This window comes from Chiloscyllium punctatum, chromosome 3 (genome assembly GCF_047496795.1).
Source record: "Chiloscyllium punctatum isolate Juve2018m chromosome 3, sChiPun1.3, whole genome shotgun sequence".
Lineage (NCBI taxonomy): Eukaryota > Metazoa > Chordata > Chondrichthyes > Orectolobiformes > Hemiscylliidae > Chiloscyllium > Chiloscyllium punctatum.
This window is the reverse complement of record NC_092741.1, coordinates 32,611,390-32,634,024: the sequence shown is the minus strand read 5'-3', so window position 1 is coordinate 32,634,024 and position 22,635 is coordinate 32,611,390. Positions and strand designations below refer to the sequence as shown.

Below are 22,635 nucleotides of genomic sequence, written 5' to 3'. Positions count from 1 at the left end.
TGCAGAATGCTTATTGCTTTCATAATATTTCACTTTTGAAGGTGTACTTTTGGTTTGTTTTAATAGTGCTGTATCTAAATCAGAAGGTTGTAAGTTGAATTACCTAATTGGTCGAGCCAGCTACATGGATAGTTGCGGACCGGATGCCTTGCAAATTGGTGATTTTTTTTTTTGTTGTTCATTAAAGTGATATGGGCAATGCCAGATTTTCCTAAATCCTATGTGTCCTAAAGGAGGTGGTGATGAACTACCGTCCTTGGAGTGTAAGACCATCCATAGAGCTATGTTAAAAATAAACTTGTATCCAGATATTCTGGCTGGATTAAGATTTGTTGCTCAACTCTGGTTTTCTCTCTAGGCTATTTCTGAGGGCAGTTAAGAGTCAGCATCTAGGGTAGAAATTTTCCTTCCCTGAAAGATATGACTTGAACCAGCTTTTTTTTATGACGTTGACATGGTTGACATTGAATCTAGATTTTCATTGAATTCAAATTTCATCATCTTGCATGGTACGTTTGAACCCCTTCCATTAGAACATTCATATTGGACTATAGCTACTAGTACGTTACCTTACCATTACATGCACGCACACACAAACCTATGGGGTGAATTTGCATTTGCAGTTTTGTATTTGCTGATACATTCTATTTTGTTCAAAAAGCACACTATCTGTAGACAGTCAGTCAATGTGGCATTTTATAAATTCCTATTTTGGAAATAAAACCAGTCTGACTCCAGGTTGAGATACAGAGTCGAAACATGGCCTCACTCCTAAAATGCATTATCTGACCTGAGGTGTCACCTTTATTCTGATAAAACCTGAAGTTATCTTGGTTGGTGACTTGAAAAAAGTTCTGGGATTTACATATTAATCAATTGAAATCCATACCTCCATTCTGACTGATTCAAGACTTAATAGCCATCTAGTTATGTTCAATACATTTGCATAAGTTGTCTCGTCCTTTGCTAGTTTACTTATAAATTCTGTGTCCGATGTATCCGCTCTCACTAGCTGCCTGAGGAAGGAGAGGGGGCTCTGAAAGGTTGTGGTTTCAAATAAATCCGGTATCGGGTGAATTTTGATTTTGTCCACTCCAGTCCAACACCAGCACCTCCACATGATGATTTTTAAAGGTTAAGCGTGGCTTCCTTGTCTTTTATTCCATGTTCTTTCTTAGTTCTGATGATGGGTCGCTGGACCTGAAATGTTGCCTCTGCTTTCTGTCTATAGATGTTGCCAGACCTGCCAAGGTTCTCTTGCAATTTCTGTTCTTTTTTTTCAGGTTTCCAGCATTTGCTGTGGTTTTACTTTGGTGAATACATTGATTGACTGTTGTCACATGTCGTGTTAATTTGTGTGCTATTATAAGCAGATCACACCAAGCAAAGTGCATCAGAGTAGCAGGACAGAGTGTTACAGCCACAGAGAAGATGCAGAGAGAGAGAGAGACCAGACTTAACATTTGAGAGGTCTGATGACAAGTAGGAAGAAGCTATTTTTAATCTGTTCAGATATATATTCAAACTTTTATATCTTCTGCCCAAAGGAAGAGGATGGAACAGAGTATAACTCAGTGAGAAGGGTCTTTGATTACATTGGTTGCTTTCTCGAGGCAGCAGGAAGTTTACACAGAGTCACTGGATGGAAGCTTGGTTTGTGTGATGGACTGAGCTGTGTTCACGACTCTCTGTAGTTTATCGAGGTCTTTGGAAAAGCAGTTGTCATAGCTGTGAAGCATCTGGATAGGATGCTTTCTATGGTGTATCTGTAAAAATTGGTAAAAATCCTTTTGGACATGCCGAATTTCCTTAGCCTTCTGAGGAAGTAGAGGCATTGTAATCCTTTCTTGAGTATTATGTTGGTGTGGATGGACCAGGACAGATTGGTGGTGGTCATCACTCCCAGTACCTTTATCGCTCTCAAACATCTCTACCTCAGCACAATTGATACAGATGGGACATGCCCTTCACTCCTCTTTCTGAAGTCAATGATCAGCTCCTTCACCTCGATGACATTGATGGAAAGATTATTGGCTTTACACTATGCCACTAAGCACTCGATCTCTTTCCTGGATTCTGTCTCGTTGTTTGACATCTGACCTACGACGGTGATGTAGTCAGCAAATTTATAAAATTAATTAGGTAGCAGACCCCTACACCCCTTGCTTTGCCCGAGGATGTTGAGTGTTCATTCAGTGAGCTGAGAAACCCTTGGTTGGTAAGGCAGAGTCAGGTATAGCATGAGTGAGCAGTGTCTCTGTAAGCCAGAGCATGTAGTAGTCTCTCAATTCCCTTTGGAAGGTGTGTCCAGCTTTACGTTCGTCCATTTTGTTCCCAAAACATTGGACATTAGCCAGAAATATGCTGAGGAGAGGGGGGGAACTTGAAATGCTGAAATTATAGTCTCGCCTGAGGTCCAGCATATTTCCCACATTTTCTGGGTAGATGGCTGTTCGAAGTCGGCCCCAGGCAATAGTGAGGGAAGTCTACTGCCTGGTAGATGTAAGCATGTGCTCGTGATGGGGATCTGAGCACCAATTCCGGCCTTGAGCATTCTGGGGCTCTTATGGTCAGTTCGGTCAAGCCTCCTCAATGTCCGGTCACTGTGGAGTCAAGTTTTGTTCCTGTGCTGGTCGGACCTCTGTTCTGGGCTTCCATAAGGAGATCTGGCCTGTAGGAAGCAGGTAGGCCCTTAGTTTCCCTGGGCTTGCAGTTCCAGCATCACTAGTCGAATCTTGTCAGTCATTATAATCTTTCAACCTAAAAGTAGATTGAAGAGAGTATTGTTAGTAATTCGGATAACTTGTCTATTACAAGTTCTAAGTCTATCTCTGCTTTTGCTGTGTTTCCCAGGACCCAGCACAATTGTGAACTGGAACGAATCGACCTTAAGTCAAAGATTCCTGGATGTGTGCCCTCTTCTTTTTGCCACCTCTGCATTTGCAGCTCTGTTTGCTGCTTCCTCCTGTTGCCGCTGCTGCTGCTCCTTTTCTTCATCCTGTTCCCTGTGAAGAGAGAAAAAAAATGGGTGGCACTGCTGCCTCACACACCAGGGATCCGGATTCGATTCCAGCCTCTGGCAACTCTGTGTGGAGTTTGCACATTCTCCCCATGTCTACGTAGGTTTCCTCCGAGTGCTCTGGTTTCCTCCCACAATCCAAAGTTGTGCAGCTTAGGTAAATTGGCCGTGCTAAATTGCCATTGAGTTCAGAGATGTGTAGGTCAGGTGCATTAGTCAGGAGTAAATATAGGATAATAGGATAGGGGAATGGGTCTGCGTGGGTTACTCTTCAGAGGATCAGCATGGACTTGGTGGACTGAAGGGCCTGTTTCCACACTGTAAGGATTCTATGAAAAAATAATAAAAGGATTCTTCACATATCGCTGGAAAAGGTGATTTGTAAATGAGAATAGGTTGAGGAAATGATGTTGGCAATACGTCTCTGGGTGAAAATCATTTCAGTGTCTTAACTGCATCATTTTATTCCAATCTGCATCTCTTCCACCTGTACCTCTTTCTGTCCAGAATTGTAACAGAATAAATTGTGGTCTGACTCTCAAGGCATAATGAGCACTCAGCACTCTGTGATGCCTCCATATTTTTAGGTGCAAATAGGATGGTAGTGAGATTCAGATCAGCAGCATTTTGTTTTCTGAAGATGGGAAGGAAGACTTTCTCGCCAACGTTCCTCTTTCCACCGAAGCCACCCATAGCAAGAGATTGACTGATCATTCATCTATGTTCTGTGTCTGTCATGGCTGGCACAGAATGGCGGCAATGTTTGCCTGAATGGCAATCAATGCTATCTTGAAGTTATTCATTGTGGGAAGTGGGAATACTATCCAACTGCATGATAAGGCTGTTTGTAAATGCAAATAATTCTCTATTCAGTTATTTCAGTGACACATTTATGAATCAGTACAATGGTTGACCAGCTTACAACTTTTTCTAGCTTGAAATTGGCAACCAGATTTCCATCACTACTGTATTAAAAGTTAATCTATGCTGTGGAAAAGCTGGCTGTGACCACAGGCATTTTGCCCTGTGGACACTGTCACATAGTCTATCTTTGATCTTGTTTGCCGTTGTGAATGATCTGCTTTGTGGTAAGGCATGTTTGTTTTAAAAAAAAGCAAAACAGCAATGTTCAGTGCGAAAGAAAATAGCATGTCAGCAGATAGGAATGCAATGGTTATCAACTGCAGTCTCTTTGAATGATTAACCAGTCAACCCGAGCTCTGTGGCTTAATGAGTCAAGTGCACGATTACATGGAAGTTGGGATGAGTTTTCCTAACTGCTCTCTGGGGAAGAATTAAAAAGCAACTTGGATGCATTTTTCCCACCACTGTGGAAGCAACTGTTGGATGAAAGGTTTGCTATATGAAATGGAAGATGATATCAGGAGTACGCAATTTAGAAGATGTTAACAATTACTGTAAGCTTTGCAAAAACTTGTATTCCGTGCAGATATCAAGAATTGGCACATTTGTGTTAAACCTTCTAATAACCTGCACCCATCCCACAATAAATTGCACAATTTTTATCTTTAGATGTCCTAAATTTCATCTTTCAAAAGGTTGCTAGAACACTTGCCTTCCTAAGGTTGGAGTTATTGGTCTCTCTGTCTTTTTGATTCCAGTACACAATATTTTCATTGTTCAAACTATGCGGTCTAGAAATTCTTGTTAACCAGCATTACTTACTTCTCCTAAACAAGACAATCTTCACAGTCATCAGTAATTCTAGACAAAGCTGTGAAGGCAGGCACTGTTGCAGTGATCAGTGTTCCATGTTGTGACGACCTCCTGCTTATGAACTTGAGCTAAGGCTATCTGAAATATATAATTTCCTATGTTCACAAAAGAATGCTCAAAGTTAGTTGTGTGCAAATAAAAGGAAAAAAACCTGTTCTTAAAAAGAGAGCGAATCTGTTAGTTCGGTACTATTTTGACTGAATTTTTACCTTGGACTTTGTTCCTTGTGGGTTCAGTCTGCTTGAACTATTTGATTTTATGGAATATTCAGTGGTATGCAATTCTGATTATGTGTAAGTGATAGAATTAATGTTATTGCGGGGCAGTAATACATCAAGTTCAGAAGCCGCAGTACAAAGTGAAACAGAATCTTTTGAAGAGTCATACAAGGCTCAAAATGTTAACTTTTTTTTCCTCCACAGGTGCTGCAAGATTTGCTGAGTTCCTCCAACATTCTGTTTGTTTCAGATTTTCAACATCTGCTGTACTTTGCTATTCCTTTCATTAAATATTGGGAAGTCAAAAGCCACTAGTTAGCAACTCCAAACCTTTCTGAGTAACTGTCTGAAATTAAACCAGAACCATATACAACCTTGCTGCTATACTTGATCCTATGAAGAGATTTCACACATCATTCATGTCGTCATGAAGGCTGCCCTGTTTGCACTTCTAAAACAATGCACAACTTTATCCTGTCCCAGCTCATCTGCTGCTGAAAACTCCATTCATGCCTTTTATATCACTAGACTTGAGGTTACCATGAAGATCCTGCCTTCTCAACCTTGCCCTTCACTGAGGCATGGACACCCTCAGGCTAAATTCACTACCAGTCATCTTGCCCTAATGAGAGAACAGCCCTATGGTTTTCTGTCAATTTTACCTATCTCTAGATTTGACTATTCTAATGTACTCATTGCTGATCTTCCACATCTTACTCTCTGTAAACTTGACGTCATCCAAAACTCTACTATCTGTGCCCTAACTTGCACTATTCCATTCACCTATGCCTGCTGACACACATTGGCTTCTGGTCAAGTCACTACTTAATTTTAAAATTGTCATCTTTGCTTTACATCTCCAAACCCTTGCTTTTCCTTTTCTCAGTAATCTCCTCCAGCCACACAATTCTCTTAGATATCTATATTCATCTAATTCTAGCCTCTTGACCATCCCAATTTTAATCACTTCATTATTGATGACTACACTCTAAGCTCAGGAATACTCTTCTTAAATGTGTGTACCTCTCTCTCACTTTTCTCCTCAGAGGCACTAAACACCTACTGTGATGAAGGTGTTAGTCATCTGACCTAATATCTCCTTATCCAGTTTAGTGTCCTATTTTTGCTTTATTTTGCTCCTGTGAAGTATCTTGGGACATTTTATTATCTAAGTATAAGTTGTTGTTTCATTACCATGTAATGTCAGCTGATAGCACAATGAAGAAGTTGAAAATTTACAAGAGTGAAGCATTTAGAGGTCATTGGCTTTAATCAGGCATGTACCAGGTGGGCAAAGGGGCGAGTGTCTCTGCTGTAGAATTCTATACAACTACAGTTCTTTATTAATTTGGGACATGGGCATTGCTGGCGAGGCCAACATTTATTGCCCATCTCTGATTGCCTGGAGGGCAGTTGAGAGTCAGTCCTGTCTGGGGGTCTGGGATCACATGTTGGCCAGACCAGATAAGGACTGTAATTTCCTTCTCCAAAGCGTATTAATGAACCAGATGGGATTTTCCTGAAAATCAAGCAATGCTTTCATGGTCATTAGCCCCAATTCCAGATTTTTATTTCAAATTCCACTATCTGTCATGGCAGGATTCAAACCTGGATTTCCAAACTGATAATTTAGTAATAATGCCACTAGGCCATCATCTCACACAGACAGATACACACACACACACTGTTAATATCTTGAAGTTGTTGTAACCATTCCCAAATGTAACAATATAGTGGAACCAGAATTATGCAAGTTGTAATGTTTAACTTTAAACCAGAACAACTGTGGTGTGTATGATAGGGGTATCGGGGCAGGGGGATGCTGCTACCTAATTGCAATGCACTCTGACAGTTGTGAAGCCTTACAGTATTAACTGGTGGAGTCATTTGAAGGGTGAGGTGGAATAAACATCATGTGGAAAGTATCTCTATGCTAAATGTGCAGACAATTCTGGAATGATTTTACATACAAAAGTTAAATCAACACTGCACATAATTAATTTAGAGAAATTTTATACAGACCACTAATGCAAAGTAAAGTTTGCACAAGATTTGACTGTATTAAGCCAATAGAATTCTGGTCATGGGTTTACGCAGAAATAGGGAGACAATGCAATAAAAGTCTCAAGCTCCACATAACCATAGTATCTACAGTCAAATGCTGATAAAACTTTGCCAAGAAACATTGTTTGGGTTATAATTTCTAAAAACTAGATTGCAGATAAGCTGAATTGCACATATTTGAACCACAGCCTATTTAATCATTTACTCAGCAATTCATTCCAGAGAAAAACATCCATGAACATGATTAGGCAACCAAAAGCTGACTCGAGGTGAAATGTCTACATTAACTGCACTGAGTATTTAATACTTGGATAATTGGGTGAGCAGCTAACGTTTGGTCAAGGCTTGACATTGTAATTAAGTGTTGCATTTAGCTCACCAACACCAGCAAGTATGAAGTGGTTTAGTGTTACAGAATTGTGTACGCAGTCAAATTTGTTCAGCTGGAGTGGATTTGTAGTGTTCCATTGTTTTGTGTGAAAACAGAGATAAGAATTGACTTGGTATTTGCATGAATGCTTCTGGGTAGTGGACATGAAGTAATTGTTCAGGGACTGCCAAGGCAGCAATCCAAAGGAGAAACTTCCCATCTCAACTGTAATTGGTAAGGGAACAGACTTCCAGTTTAAGTGAACTAAGTAATTACACTTAGATTTGGTAGATTGTGGAAGATAGGTGAAAGAATCACTACCATAGAAAGTGGTTGAGATTGAATCATTGCGATTTCAAGGAGGAGGCTAAAGGGATCAACGAATATATAGGAGAGGGCAGGATTAGCTCCAATGCGCTCCAATGATCATATTGAATGGTGGAGCAAACTCAGGGGATTGAATGGCCTACTCCTGCTCCTGTCTTCTATGTCTCTCTGCTACCACCTTCTCTCCCTTTGTCTGTCATTAAAATGCACAGATTGTCATTCTATGTGGGCAGTATCCTAAAAGGTGAGGATGACCATCTGAAGATGGATATATAGCACACTTTTGAGGCTGCTCAACACCTGAGAGATTATGCTGCATTCAGTGCAGGTTGTGACAGACCGTTGAGTTTTGGATAAGTTGCTGGCTTGGGAATTCCTCTCCTTGCATTCTTCTCTACTGCTCATATAAACTTTCTTTTGAAGGAGGCACAGCATTTTTTATCTGACTGTACCAGATGTAGGATCCTGTTGGATCCTCTCCCAGCACTTTGGATTGGATATCAAAACTCCTAAGCAGAACCATTAGAATGTCCTTTGTAATGTTTCCTTTGATCCCAAAGACAACATACACAAAACTCCAGGTCCTCATAGAACATTCCATTTGGTCAGCAATTGCCAGGCATTCTGGTTACAAAACTTGCCCAACTCCAGTGTGACTGTCTCAAAATGGTTTGGAGGCTTGGCACATTAGCTCAGTGTACTCCTCAATGTCTGGTATTTTTATCCTGCTGTATGATCTTTAAAAACATCCACAAGGTAATATAAAATAGTGAGTGATTGAGGTTCTTGACATGGCACGAGTGCAGACTGGCCAGGGTTATTGCTCCACAGTTTGATCAGCAGACGTTTTCATCGTCATTCTGAAAAACTAATGCTTGAAGTTTGCCAAAGGCAATGAGACTCACCATTGATGGAAAGAGCTCAAGAGAGAGGATGTGCTGCCACTATAAGTGAATTTATCAACTGCTAACAGATTATGGCCATACAGTGAAACCTTGGACTCCAGACAGGACTTTCCTGAAACAGGCTTGTACGTAATTTCACTTCTCTTCAAGATCAAAATTGTCACATGCACTGGAGAAAAAGTCCATAGTTCATTGCGTGTACAACAACCAGTGGAGAGTCATCGTCAAACAGGAAATTGCAAAGCAAGTCCTTGGAGACCTTCGTCTTTGCCTGGAGTCATTTCCATTTGAACAGCTTCCCTTTTTATGCTGTAACTGAGTTTGATGCCATGATTGCCATCGTGGGAGGCTTCAAGACCGTAGTGGAGCAAAACTTATTAAGCAGGATTGTTGCTGGCACACAGTTTATTGAACTCCATTAATGAGTGGGAGTGGGTCAGAAGTGTGAATTCATTGTGATTAATTTCTCAAGGCAGCAAAAACCAAAGAGACTTACAGCTGACTGTGTCGAAGGTCTAGATCAAGTAAAGATTCTTCTGAATTAGGAGCAGGAGTAGGCACTCTTAAAACATTGCTTAAAACCTACCACTTTGACCAAGCTTTTATCCAATTGAAAATCTTTTTGTTGGTCAGTATATGCTATGATGAAATGCCTTGGGACATTTTTGTTATGTTACAAACACTCTACAATTCCAAGACAGTGCAGCAACTCTTAATAATATATTGGGTTGTCACTTTACACTTATTTCCTCATGATATGTTCTGGGTCAATTCCAGAAACCTCCTATCCAAAGACATTACTCATTGGGTCAAACATTCAAATTATTTTAAATGAATCTTCAAGGGAAGTGCTCTTGTTTTTTTTTGTGAACCTATATCCTGAGAACATTAGCTTGGGCTTTCCACTCCAATGACATCATCATTACTGCACCACCACCACCAGCCATAGCGTAGAAATCCATGTTCTCTTCTTGGCACTTCTGGAACTGTCTCACTGCAAACACTATATCAGTGATTCCTTGACTTTTCATTTGAAATCATCATGACTATTTGATAGGTCTGTTTAAGATGTTGCACTAACTAGGGGACATAGGTTTAAGGTGAGAGAGGAAAAATATAAACTTTTTCATGCAGAGGGTGGTGCGTGAGTGGAATGAGCTGCCAGAGGAAGTGGTGGAGGCTAGTACAATTGCAACATTTTAAGAGGCATCTGGATGGGTATGTGAAGAGAAAGAGTTTGGAGGGATATGGGCCGGGTGCTGGCAAACGGGACTAGATTGGGTTGGGATAGCTGGTGTGCGTGGACAAGTTGGAACAAAGGATCTGCTTCCGCACTGTATATCTCTATGATCAGAAGAACTCCAGCCAAGATTTTGGGGATAATGGAAACGATTGAGATTCCAATATGGTTGTTGCGTTCCTTTCTGCTTGTGACATGTTGGTAGTCTTGTGGAATGCCTCTTTGCTGCAACAATGACCAGAAGAGTTCAGTGAACTTCATGACCAGCATTGACTTCAAGCCTGTAGACCTCAGCTGGGATAACACTAGTTTTCAGACCTTTACTGCCAGACAGGAGTTTGGTTGTGTTCCTCATTTTGATAAGCTTGGGAAGGTCATCAAGAGAGCAGTTGATTGCAACCTATAACGGTATGCGGATTACTTCTGCATTGATTCATGAGGGCAGAATGAGGATGTGATGAAGTACTCTGCCCATCTTTTTAGAATATGGAATTTTTGAGTATTGATGTGCTAGCACTGAGAATTGATGATAAACGTTAGACTGGGACCCATAGACAGATCTGAGTGTAGTAGAGTCTCTTTCAGCCTTTGCTATAGTCCAATGGCTGAAGTTCTTCTGCTTTCTGATTCAGCTATCTCTGTATCTCAAAGTCAGTGTTGAACCATTGTGGGGATATTTTGGGTACGTATCAAAGAGTGATGACCTTAAGACTGAGGTAAACCCTGCTGAGGTGACGTTTCTCCCCCACTCATTTCTGGATCACCTTGTGGTTATTGTTGATGTTATGAGAAAGTGAGGACTTTAGATGCTGGAGATCAAAGTTGAAGAGTGTGATGCTGGAAGAGCACAGCCAGTCAGGCAGCATCTGAGGAGCAGGAGAGTCAACATTTCGAGCATAAGCTTATGCTTCAAACATCGACTCTCCTGCTCCTCGGATGCTGCCTGACCAGCTGTGCTTTTCCAGCACCACACTCTTCGACTCCAATCTTGATGTTGTCAAAGGTAGGGTTGAGGCCCTCTAGACTGTGGAATACATTATACTCCTGGAGGTCGCCAAACCACCATCAATGCAGTGAGTACCAATTTGGACCATACATAGAGGACTTTCTCTGGTTTCTTTGAGGGCAATTCATTCATGACTGCCTATTTCAGCATCGAGATATTGAGATGTTTCTGGATCTTCATGTCCTGGGGTGCATGCTCTTGATTTTTAGCTTTGAGTTGCATGACGGTCAATCCAGCAGTCAACACTTCATACAGCTTTCATTTACATATGCTCCCACTTCAGGCATATCCGTCCTGTCCTTTGCTTGGTCTTGATATTGTCAATTATAGGCTAACCCACGGAATGGATGAGCATCCAAGACATCTTGTTACAATTAGGGAATGGAAACTGTTGTTGATGAAGACCTTATATTCAGCACAGAAGACTGGATCAGTTAGGACTATATTCACTGGCATTTAGCAAAATGAAGGCATTGGGGATGCAGGAGCAGGATCTCATAGAAACCTATGATATTCTAACAGGAATGATTAGGATAGACAAAGTTGGATGTTTCCAATACTGGGCAGTTCAGAACCAGTGGTGACAGTGCAAGGATACAGGCTAGAGCATTTAGGTCTGAGATAAGGAGAAAGTTCTTTACCCTGTGAGTGATGAGCTTGTGGAATTCTTTGCCGCAGAAAGTGGTTGAGGCCAAAACATTGAACATTTTCAAGAAGGAATTAGAGAGAAAGCAAGAATAGGGTACTGAGTTGGATGATCAGCCGTGATCCTACTGAATGGTGCAGCAGGTTTGACGAGCTAAATGGCTGACTCCTGCTCCTGTTTTCTATGTTTCTGTCTTTAGCAAGAGGTGGTCCATGCTTCTGCAACTATCACCCATGCTTTTTTTTTCCAGTGGCTTCTTGCCACGTGGGGAAGGCCATGAAGATGGGGGCGGCACAATGGTTCAGTGGATAGCACTGCAGCCTCACAGTGCCAGGGACCTGTGTTCAATTCCATCCTCAGGTAACTGTCTGTGTGGAATTTGCACATTCTTTCCGTGTCTGTGGGGGTTTCCTCTAGGTGCCCAGGTTTCCCACCAGAGTCTAAAGATGTGCACATTAGTGGTTTGGTCATGCTAGGTTACCCATAGTGTCCAGGGATATGCAGGCTAGGTGGATTATCCATGGGAAATGCAGGGATACAGTAGGGGGTATGCTCTTTGGGTGGGTTGCTCTTTGGAGACTCAATGAACCGAATGGCCTGCTTCCACAATGTAGGGATTCTATGATTCCTGCTTCGTGATCTTTGTCAATCCTTAAGTTGATAGTTGACAAAATGGCTGCTTGTCAATCACATCATTGATTTGATCAGAGTTGGTCATGGTGGGGGTGTTTGCAGGGATAAGGGATGTCTTTTGTGCACAAAAATCTTAAGCACCATCAGATGATCATTGGGAACTTATTGACAAGATAGTTGACAATCACAAATGATTCGGAGATCGCCAAACCTCAAACAGATCATTGTTTGTAGCAAACTGCCCGGCTCTTAGAACAACTCCATACAACCCTGTCATGGTGGATGCTGCAAGACGTGTCAGATTGTGGACATAGATACCACTATTACGCGTGGGAACACCTCCCACCTTGTACATGGCAGGTACTCATGTGACTCAGCCAACGTTGTCTATCTTATACGTTGCAGGCAAGGATGCCCAGAGGCATGGTACATTGGGGAAACCGAGCAAAGGCTACGACAACGGATGAATGGACACCGCACAACAATCAACAGACAGGAGGGTTACCTCCCAGTTAGGGAACACTTCAGTGGTCCAGGACATTCAGCCTCGGACCTTTGGGTGACCTCCAAGGTGGACTTCGGGACAGGCAGCAGAGGAAAGTGGCCGAGCAGAGGCTGATAGCTAAGGTTGGTACCCATAGGGAGGGCCTCAACCGGGACCCTGGGTTCATGTCACATTACAGGTGACCACCATTGCACTAAACACACAGACACACACACACGGACGCAGGTACACACAGACACCCACACACACCCTTAGACACACACTAAGGGTGTCACACACATGCACCCCCTCACAGACTTAAGACACTCTGCACTCACTACACACACACACACACACACACACACACACACACACACACACACACACACACACACACACACACACACACTTTCTCACACTCACAACCTCCACCCCAGACAGACAGACAGACACACACAAAGACCCACATGCACACATATATTTTGTGTGGTGAATATTTTTGTACTTGCAGAGTTACATTGCACTTTGCTCAAAAACTGCATGAATTTATGTAAAACTCTGTTATCTCACTTTTTAGATTAGAATCAATCTAAACATCAGGTCATAGACAGAGAACACAGGGGGCTAACACCTTCAACATATTGTCTAGCTATCACCATTGTTAACAGCTAACCTGAGAATGCAACTTTTAAAAAAAGGGTTTTGTGATTTACACATGAAAGAAGTGAAACTATCTCTCTATTCTAACAGATGAAAGGCTTGACAATCAATTCTTCAATGTATAATTTCAGTTACATCACACTGCAAATTTTTGCTATAAATTCTGTGTTACGATCGAGCCCTCCACAATCACCTGATGAAGGAGTGTTGCTCCGAAAGCTAGTGTGCCTCCAATTAAACCTGTTGGACTATAAGCTGGTGTTGTGTGATTTTTAACTTTGGACAATCACAAAAGCGTTGTACAATTTCCTGTTTGCATGGCCACTCAAAAATAATGTAAAACTGGTTTTAGTTTCCTTGAGCTCACCCTCCTCAGGTCATCGAATCTCACTGAGAACAGTGATGTGGACGTTATACTAGCCAGCTTTCTCCTTGGGTCCTTAATGATGTCACATGCATTTACGGAACCAGTGTTGGAAGGGCATCATGTATATTACCCAACAAGCAGATAACAAATACCCTGAAAAATCCTCATAAGCATACACTAATGCAAGCTGAATGATGAGGTCCTCATCGTCTACTTGGGGACCTTGGAGTCTTCGGGACTCAACCTAAAGTTCAGCAATTTTAGAGTATATTAACCTTCCATGTATTAACCGCCCCAGCCAACCCCAACACCCCAAGTCTTGAGACAAAATGAGTTACTTTCAACATAGTTGCTAATATCACCTGTCTAACTTCTCTTTCCTGGTTTACAAGCAATAACTCCTTTGTCTGCCGGCCCATTTTCTTTCTTTCCCTCTTTCTAGACTCTATCGGCATATCCTCTCACTCCTTTCCCTGTCATTCCTCCGTGAGTTCTGAACAGTCACTCGACTCTACAGATATTGCCAGACCTGCTGAGTTTCTCCAGCAGTTTACTTTTGTTTGTTTTGGATTTCCAGCATTTTTAGTTCTTTTGTTTTTATTACACACCAAATCAGGACTGGCATTGTAATGTAGGAATTATGATTTTAAAATGAACTGTGTAACCTGAAGCATCTCTTTGATATGATCCACTTTGATTCATGTCAAAGTCAGTTTTGATGAGTATGATGCCAAGTAGCAGCTCCATAGGAACAGCAGGATTGTTCGAACTGAGTGAGTCAGATCTTTGGTAATATTTGTGGTTTAGAGCTATTAGTAAAAGAGATGATAGTTTTTTTTAAACATTACTTTTTTTCCACACATTTCTGTTCATGTGAATTGAAATGCATTCAAACGTTGTGCCTGGGTAGACCTTAAAATGATTAAAATAGGTGGGAAAGTAAGTTGCAAAGAACAAATGAGAAATTTACAATTGGATATGGTTAGGTGAATGAGCCAGAATTGGCTCAGAATAAGTAAGCTTGTCCGTTTTGCTGAGAAGAATAAAAAGTCAACTTGTTGTTTAAGTGGAGAGAAATTTCAAAATACTTCAGTGTGGAGGGGTCTGGATCTCCTTGTGCATGAGTTGCAAAAAGGTAGTACTCAGGTAAATAAGTACAGTTGGTTCCCCCCCTCTGCCCAATCCCTGCAGGGGATACTTTCTAGGACATACCGCGGAAGCCCAAATCCATGGTTAGGAGCAAACCCATTCATTTAAATGGCAAACTAATCTTCCCAGCAGCCTCTTGGTCCCTAGTTCTGGAATGTTCTCTATAATATGTTCTGACAGCATTAAGTGGCAGGTAACTGAAACCCGGAAAACACTTCCGCGGATACGGGGTAGGGTGCGGTTTGCCTTGTAATGGGGATGGCAAATGGAATTTCAGCATAAAGTAATGGTATATAAAAGCAGGGAAGTGTTGTACATTGTACAAGGCATTACTGAGATTACATGTGGAGTACTGCATATAGTTTTGGTCCCCTTACTTGAGCAAGGATGTAATTGCATTCGAGTCAGATTTAGAGAAGATTCAACAGATTTGATGCCAGTAACGACAGGCTTGTCTTATGAAGAGGGATGAGGCCAATACTTGCCAGAGTTTAGAAGAATGAGGGGAGATCTGATTGAGGTGTATAAGATGCCACAGTGGATTGCCAAAGTAGATGTAGAGCAGATATTTCCCCTTGTGGGACAATCCAGAATGAGAGGTCATTGTTTTAGGTAAAAGGATAGCAAACAAGGAGAAATTATTCCTCTTAAAGGGTCGTGAATCTGTGGAATTCACTATTCCAGAGTGCAATGGATGTTGGAATATTCAGTAAATTGTAAGGAGGAGTAAGATTTTTAATTAGTAAAATCCAAAATAAACAGTGGATGCTATAAATCAGAAACGAAAGCAGAAATTGCTGGTAAAGCTCAGGAGGTCTGGTAGAATCTATGGAGTAATCAGAGTTACTGCATTAAAGGGTTTCGGAGAATGTGCAGGAAAGCAAGAGTGAAGGCTGAGATGAGATCATCCATGATCATATTAAATGTTAGAGCATGCTTGAAGAGCTGAATTGCCTACTGCTACTCCTAGTACTTGTATTTTTATGCTGTAGTGATCATTTGCACAGACCCATTCTGTAGATCAAATCTTATGCTTTGTCATCTTTCAGCATTATCTGTCTGGTACTTGCATTGTTTGAATCCATCTCTGTTGAATGCAACTTAGTAAACCAATTATTTGTTATCTCCCATCCTCCACAATTCACATTCAAATATTTAGACCATAAGAACTAGGAACAGGAAGTAGGCTGACACAACATTCGTCACATTCACTCTTTTGCATTTTCCCGGTAACCCTTCATTGCCCCTATTGATGAAGAATCGATCTATCTCCGTCTTTATATACGCAAAGTTAAAAATCTCACAGCACCAGGTTATGGTCCAGCCGGTGTATTTGGAATCACTAGCTTTCGAAGCGCTAATTCTTCATCAGGTGGTTTTGGAGCAGAACCATAAGACACAGGTTTCATAGCAACAGGATTGCAGTGTCATGGAATGTACTATTAAACAAATTTAGCTTATGTCTTTCATCTTTTAGTATGTTAAAAATCTCACAACACCAGGTTATAGTTCAACAGGTTTATTTGGATGGAGGATGAAGGAACAGTGCTCCGAAAGCTAGTGCTTACAAATAAACCTGTTGGACTATAACTTGGTCTCTGTAATTTTCAACTTTGTACACCCCAGTCCAACACCGGCACTTCCAAATCATGACATCTTTTAGAATGACCATGTTAGTTTCACACTAGCTTCCAGTTAAACCTGTTGGATTATAACCTGGTGTTGTGTGATTTTTTTTTTAAACTTTGTACACCCCAGTCCAATGCTGGCATCTCCAAATCATATTAGTTTCGGTTCCTTTCCTGTGTAAATCCCAGAATTTTTTTAAAGTTATATTTTCAAGATACCTTTTAACAATAGGTGTCATTTCAGCTCAGATAATACATTGAAGGTGTGAAGTTACAGTCTGTCTGTGTCCTGATGTTAGGTTAGACTAATTTGTATTTCTAAAGTGGGAGTTACAGAATCCTACATGGATTTATGCAGTTTTTGAGCAAAATAATATGTAATTCTGCAAGTAGAAATTCACCTGACAAGGTGTGTGTGCGCAAGGGAGACTGAGTGAGTGTGTGCATGTAGGTGTGTGTATGGAGGTGCGAGTGTAACGCGGCATAAGTCTGTGAGAGCATGCGAGTGTCGGTGGTGTGTTTGAGCATCTGAGAGAGAACTTGTGTATGAGAGAGGGTCTGCATGATTGTGTGTGTGTGTGTGTGTGTGTGTGTGTGTGTGGTCATCTGTAGTGTGACATGAACCCAAAGTCCTGGTTGAGGCCATCCCCAAGAGTACCGAACTTGGCTATCAACCTCTGCTCGACCACTTTGTGTTGTTGCCTGTCCTGAAGTCCACCTTGGAGGATGGTCGCCTGAAGGTCCAATGCGGAATGTCCCGGACCACTGAAGTGTTCCCCGACTGGGAAGGAACGCTCCTGGCTGGTGATTGTTGTACGTTGTCCATTCATCCGCTGCCATAGCCTCTGCTCATTCATGTCAATGTACCATGCCTCAGGATATCCTTACCTGTAATGTATGAGATAGATAACATTGGTGAGTCAATAGACAATAGGTGCAGGAGTAGGCCATTCTGCCCTTCGAGCCTGCACCGCCATTCAATATGATCATGGCTGATCATTCCTAATCAGTATCCTCTTCCTGCCTTATCTCCATAACCCTTGATTCCACTATCTTTGAGAGCTCTATCCAACAGTTTCTTAAATGAAGCCAGAGACTGGGCCTCCACTGCCCTCTGGGGCAGAGCATTCCACACAGCCACCACTCTCTGGGTGAAGAAGTTTCTCCTCATCTCTGTCCTAAATGGTCTACCCCGTATTTTTAAGCTGTGTCCTCTGATTTGGCACTCCCCCATCAGCGGAAACATGTTTCCTCCTGCCAGAGTGTCCAATCGTTTAATAATCTTATATGTCTCAATCAGATCCCCTCTCCGTCTTCTAAACTCAAGGGTATACAAGCCCAGTCGCTTCAGTCTTTCAGTGTAGGGTAGTCCCGCCATTCCAGGAATTGACGTTGTGAACCTATGCTGCACTCCCTCAATAGCCAGAATGTCTTTCCTCAAATTTGGAGACCAGAACTGCACACAGTACTCCAGGTGTGGTCTCGCCAAGGCCCTGTACAGCTGCAGAAGCACCTCTTTGCTTCTGTACTCAATCCCTCTTGTTATGAAAGCCAGCATGCTATTAGCCTTCTTCACTACCTTCTGTACCTGCATGCTTGCCTTCATTGACTGGTGTACAAGAACACCCAGATCTCTCTGTACTGCCCCTTTACCTAAATTGATTCCATTGAGGTAGTAATCTGCCTTCCTGTTCTTGCCACCAAAGTGGATAACCATACATTTATCCACATTAAACTGCATCTGCCATGCATCTGACCACTCACCTAACTTGTCCAGGTCACCCTGTAATCTCCTAACATCCTTATCACATTTCACCCTGCCACCCAGCTTTGTATCATCAGCAAATTTGCTAATGTTATTGCTGATACCATCTTCTATATCATTAACATATATTGTAAAAAGCTGCGGTCCCAGCACGGATCCCTGCGGTACCCCACTGGTCACTGCCTGCCATTCTGAAATGGAGCCATTTATCACTACCCTTTGTTTCCTATCAGCCAACCAAAGTTCAGGTCCTTCAGCCACTGTTACCTCAGGGAGATTGCTTGTGTCTTCCCCAGTGAACACAGATCGCATGAGTACCTGCCACATACATGGTGGGTGGTGTCCCCACATGTAATGGTGGTATCTGTGTCAACACTCTGACACGTCTTGCACCGTCTGCTGTGACAGGGTTGTATGGTGTTGTCCTGAAGGCCAGGCAGTTTGCTGTGAGCAATGATCTGTTTAAGATTTGACAGTTGTTTAAAGGTGAGAAGTGGAGGCATGGGGAAGGTTTTGGCGAGGTGCTCATTCTCATTGATAGTGTGTTGCAGGCTGCGAAGAACATGGCGTAGTTTTTCTGCTCCCAGGAGGTACTGGACAATAAAGGGTATCCTATTGTTTCTAGCTCATGTCTGTCTCCTATGGAGGTCATTACGTTTCTTGCTGTGGCACATCGGAACTGGTGGTCAATGAGTTGAGCATAGTACCCAGGTCTGAGAGCATGCTTGAATATGCAAAGACACTCCCCCACTGTTTTCTGTGGCAAGGAGTTCCAGAGACACTCAACTTCTCGGGAAAAAAAAATTCCTCCTCATTTAGTTCCTGTTTATTCTTTATTTCTGCCTTCTGGCCCTAGACTCTCCCATGAGGGGCAACATCCTCTGAGCATTTACTCTGTCAAGCCTCTTAAGAATCCCTTATGTTTCAAAGAGATCATCTCTCAGTCTTCTAAATTCCAGTGAGCAGCATCCCACCCTGTTTAGCCTTTGTGGGATGTGGGTGTCACTGACTGGTCTCAAGTGGCCTCTTCATGTGCTGCAAACTTTCTATGATTCTAAGAAAAGCAACTCAAGTGGTTCCATCATGCAAAAAGATCACAGCCAATCTCTCTCAACTCTCTGGAGGAGGGTCACTGGATCCAAAATATTGAGTCTGCTTGCTCTCCGCAAATACTGCTGGACCTGCTGGAGTTTCTGGAATAGTTTATGTTTCAGATTTCCAGCATTCACAGTTCTTGGTTTTATCTCTCTCAACTCCACATTCTCATTACCTGCCCATATCTTTTGGAAAAACCTCAGCTCATTACTTCATAATTTTCTATCTCAACATCCTCCTTACATGCAGTATTTTGTGCATCAATACTCTGTAGGTTTCAATCCAACTCCCAGTTTGGAATCATGTGCAAATTCAACCAGTTTGTATCAATTTCCTGATTGTAAATTGCTAATGCAAATTAGGAACAGTAGGGGTTACAACACAGAACCTACTCAGCACCTCACCCACCCTGCCCTGCTGTCTTCTGTAAATTTGTTATTCACACCCAGGTTTTTGTCATGAATGCTCAATGCTTCCTGTTCAGCAGCTATTCTTTGTGTAATTGTACTGAAATTTAAGGTCACCAAGTTCTTCAACTTACCGTGTTTTAAATTTTAAAACAGAAGGTTTCTCAGTATCTTCTGCTTCTGAACTTAAGTTTGGCCCCATTTATCAGATCTTCATTCAAATAATTTCACAGGTAATACTAATAACTTGTATATTAGATAAAAAGTTGTATGAATTATTTTGTTAGATCTGGCTACCATAGCCCACTTGTGTTCTAACTGCTGTCCAGTTTACATAATAAATAGAAAGACTATATCGGATTAGATGGCAGGTCATAGAGTCATAGAGGTGTACAGCATGGAAACAGACCCTTCGGTCCAACCTGTCCATGCCAACCAGATATCCCAACCCAATCTAGTCCCACCTGCCAGCACCCGGCCCATATCCCTCCAAACCCTTCCTATTCATATACCCATCCAAACGCCTCTTAAATGTTGCAATTGTACCAGCCTCCACCACATCCTCTGGCTGCTCATTCCATACACGTACCACCCTCTGTGTGAAAAAGTTGCCCCTTAGGTCTCTTTTATATCTTTCCCCTCTCACCCTAAACCTATGCCCTCTAGTTCTGGACTCCCCGACCCTAGGAAATGACTTTGCCTATTTATCCAATTCATGCCCCTCATAATTTTGTAAACCTCTATAAGGTCACCCCTCAGCCTCCGATGCTCCAGAGAAAACAGCCCCAGCCATTCAGCCTCTACCTGTAGCTCAAATCCTCCAACCCTGGCAGCATCCTTGTAAATCTTTTCTGAACCCTTTTCAAGTTTCACAACATCTTTCCGATAGGAAGGAGACCAGAATTGCACGCAATATTCCAACAGTGGCCTAACCAATGTCCTGTACAGCTGCAACATGACCTCCCAACTCCTGTACTCAATACTCTGACCAATAAAGGAAAGCATACCAAACGTCATCTTCACTATCCTATTGACCTGCGACTCCACTTTCAAGCAGCTATGAACCTACACTCCAAGGTCTCTTTATTCAGCAACACTCCCTAGGACCTTACCATTAAGTATATAAGTCCTGCTAAGATTTGCTTTCCCAAAATGCAGCACCTCACATTTATCTCCATCTGCCACTTCTCAGCCCATTGGCCCATCTGGTCCAGATCCTGTTGTAATCTGAGGTAACCCTCTTCGCTGTCCACTATACCTCCAATTTTGGTGTCATCTGCAAACTTACTAACTGTACCTCTTATGCTCGCATCCTTAAATGACAAAAAGTAGAGGACCCAGCACCGATCCTTGTGGGACTCCACTGGTCACAGGCCTCCAGTCTGAAAAAACAACCCTCCACCACCACCCTCTGTCTTCTACCTTTGAGCCAGTTCTGTATCCAAATGGTTTGTTCTCCCTGTATTCCATGAGATCTAACCTGACTATTCAGTCTCCCGTGGGGAACGTGGTCGAATGCCTTACTGAAGTCCATATAGATCACATCTACTGCTCTGCTCTCATCAATCTTCTTTGTTACTTCTTCAAAAAACTCAATCAAGTTTGTGAGACATGATTTCCCACGCACAAAGCCATGTTGACTGTCCGTAATCAGGGCTTTTGCCCGAAACGTCGATTTCGCTGCTCGTTGGATGCTGCCTGAACTGCTGTGCTCTTCCAGCACCACTAATCCAGTATCCGTAATCAGTCCTTGCCTTTCCAAATATATGCACATCCTGTCCCTCAGGATTCCCTCCAACAAACTTGCCCACCACTGAGGTCAGGCTCACTGGTCTATAGTTCCCTGGCTTGCCTTTTACTGCCCTTCGTAAACAGTGGCATCACATTTGCTAACCTCCAGTCTTCCGACACCTCACCTGTGACTATCGATGATACAAATTTCTCAGCAGGAGGCCCAGCAATCACTTCTCTAGCTTCCCACAGAGTTCTCTGGTACACCTGATCAGGTCCTGGGGATTTATCCACCTTTAACCGTTTCAAGACATCCAGCACTTTCTCCTCTATAATCTGGACATTTTGCAAGACGTCACCATCTATTTCCCTACAGTCTATATCTTCCATAACCTTTTCCACAGTAAATACTGATGCAAAATATTCATTTAGTATCTCCCCCATTTTCTGTGGCTCCACACAAAGGCCACCTTGTTGATCTTTGAGGGGTCCTATTCTCTCCCTAGTTATCCTTTTGTCCCTAATATATTTGTAAAAACCCTTTGGATTCTCCTTAATTCTATTTGCCAAAGCTATCTCATGTCCCCCGTTTTGCCCTCCTGATTCCCCTTTTAAGTATACTCCTGCTTCCTTTATACTCTTCTTAGGATTCACTCGATCTTCCTGTCTATACCTGATATATGCTTCCTTCTTTTTCTTATCCAAACCCTCAATTTCTTTAGTCATCCAGCATTCCCTATACCTACCAGCCTTCCCTTTCACCCTGACAGGAATATACTTTCTCTGGACTCTCATTGTCTCATTTCTGAAGGCTTCCCATTTTTCAGCCATCCCTTTACCTGCGAACATCTGCCTCCAATCAGCTTTCGAAAGTTCTTGCCTAATATTGTCAAAATTGGCCTTTCTCCAATTTAGAACTTCAACTTTTAGATCTAGTTTATCCTTTACCATCACTATTTTAAAACGAATAGAATTATGGTCGCTGGCCCCAAAGTGCTTCCCCACTGACACCTCAGTCACCTGCCCAGCCTTATTTCCCAAGAGTAGGTCAAGGTTTGCACCTTCTCTAGTAGGTACATCCACATAATGAATCAGAAAATTGTTTTGTACACACTTAAGAAATTGCTCTCCATCTAAATCTTTAACACTATGGCAGTCCCAGTTGATGTTTGGAAAGTTAAAGT

The 22,635-nt window shown here is 42.2% G+C and overlaps 1 protein-coding gene across 7 annotated transcripts in view; it reads left to right on the top strand.

Moving 5' to 3' along the window:
• Positions 1-22,635, top strand: part of rbks (ribokinase) — a 271,611-nt gene that overhangs the window by 119,403 nt on the left and 129,573 nt on the right. The window contains exon 8 of one of the 7 annotated variants that reach the window (XR_011953324.1): positions 12,571-12,792. The exons of the other annotated variants lie outside the window; for them this stretch is intronic. The gene's annotated coding sequence lies outside the window, so the exon portion shown is untranslated. The remainder of the gene's footprint in view (positions 1-12,570; positions 12,793-22,635) is intronic. 7 annotated transcript variants of the gene reach the window in all.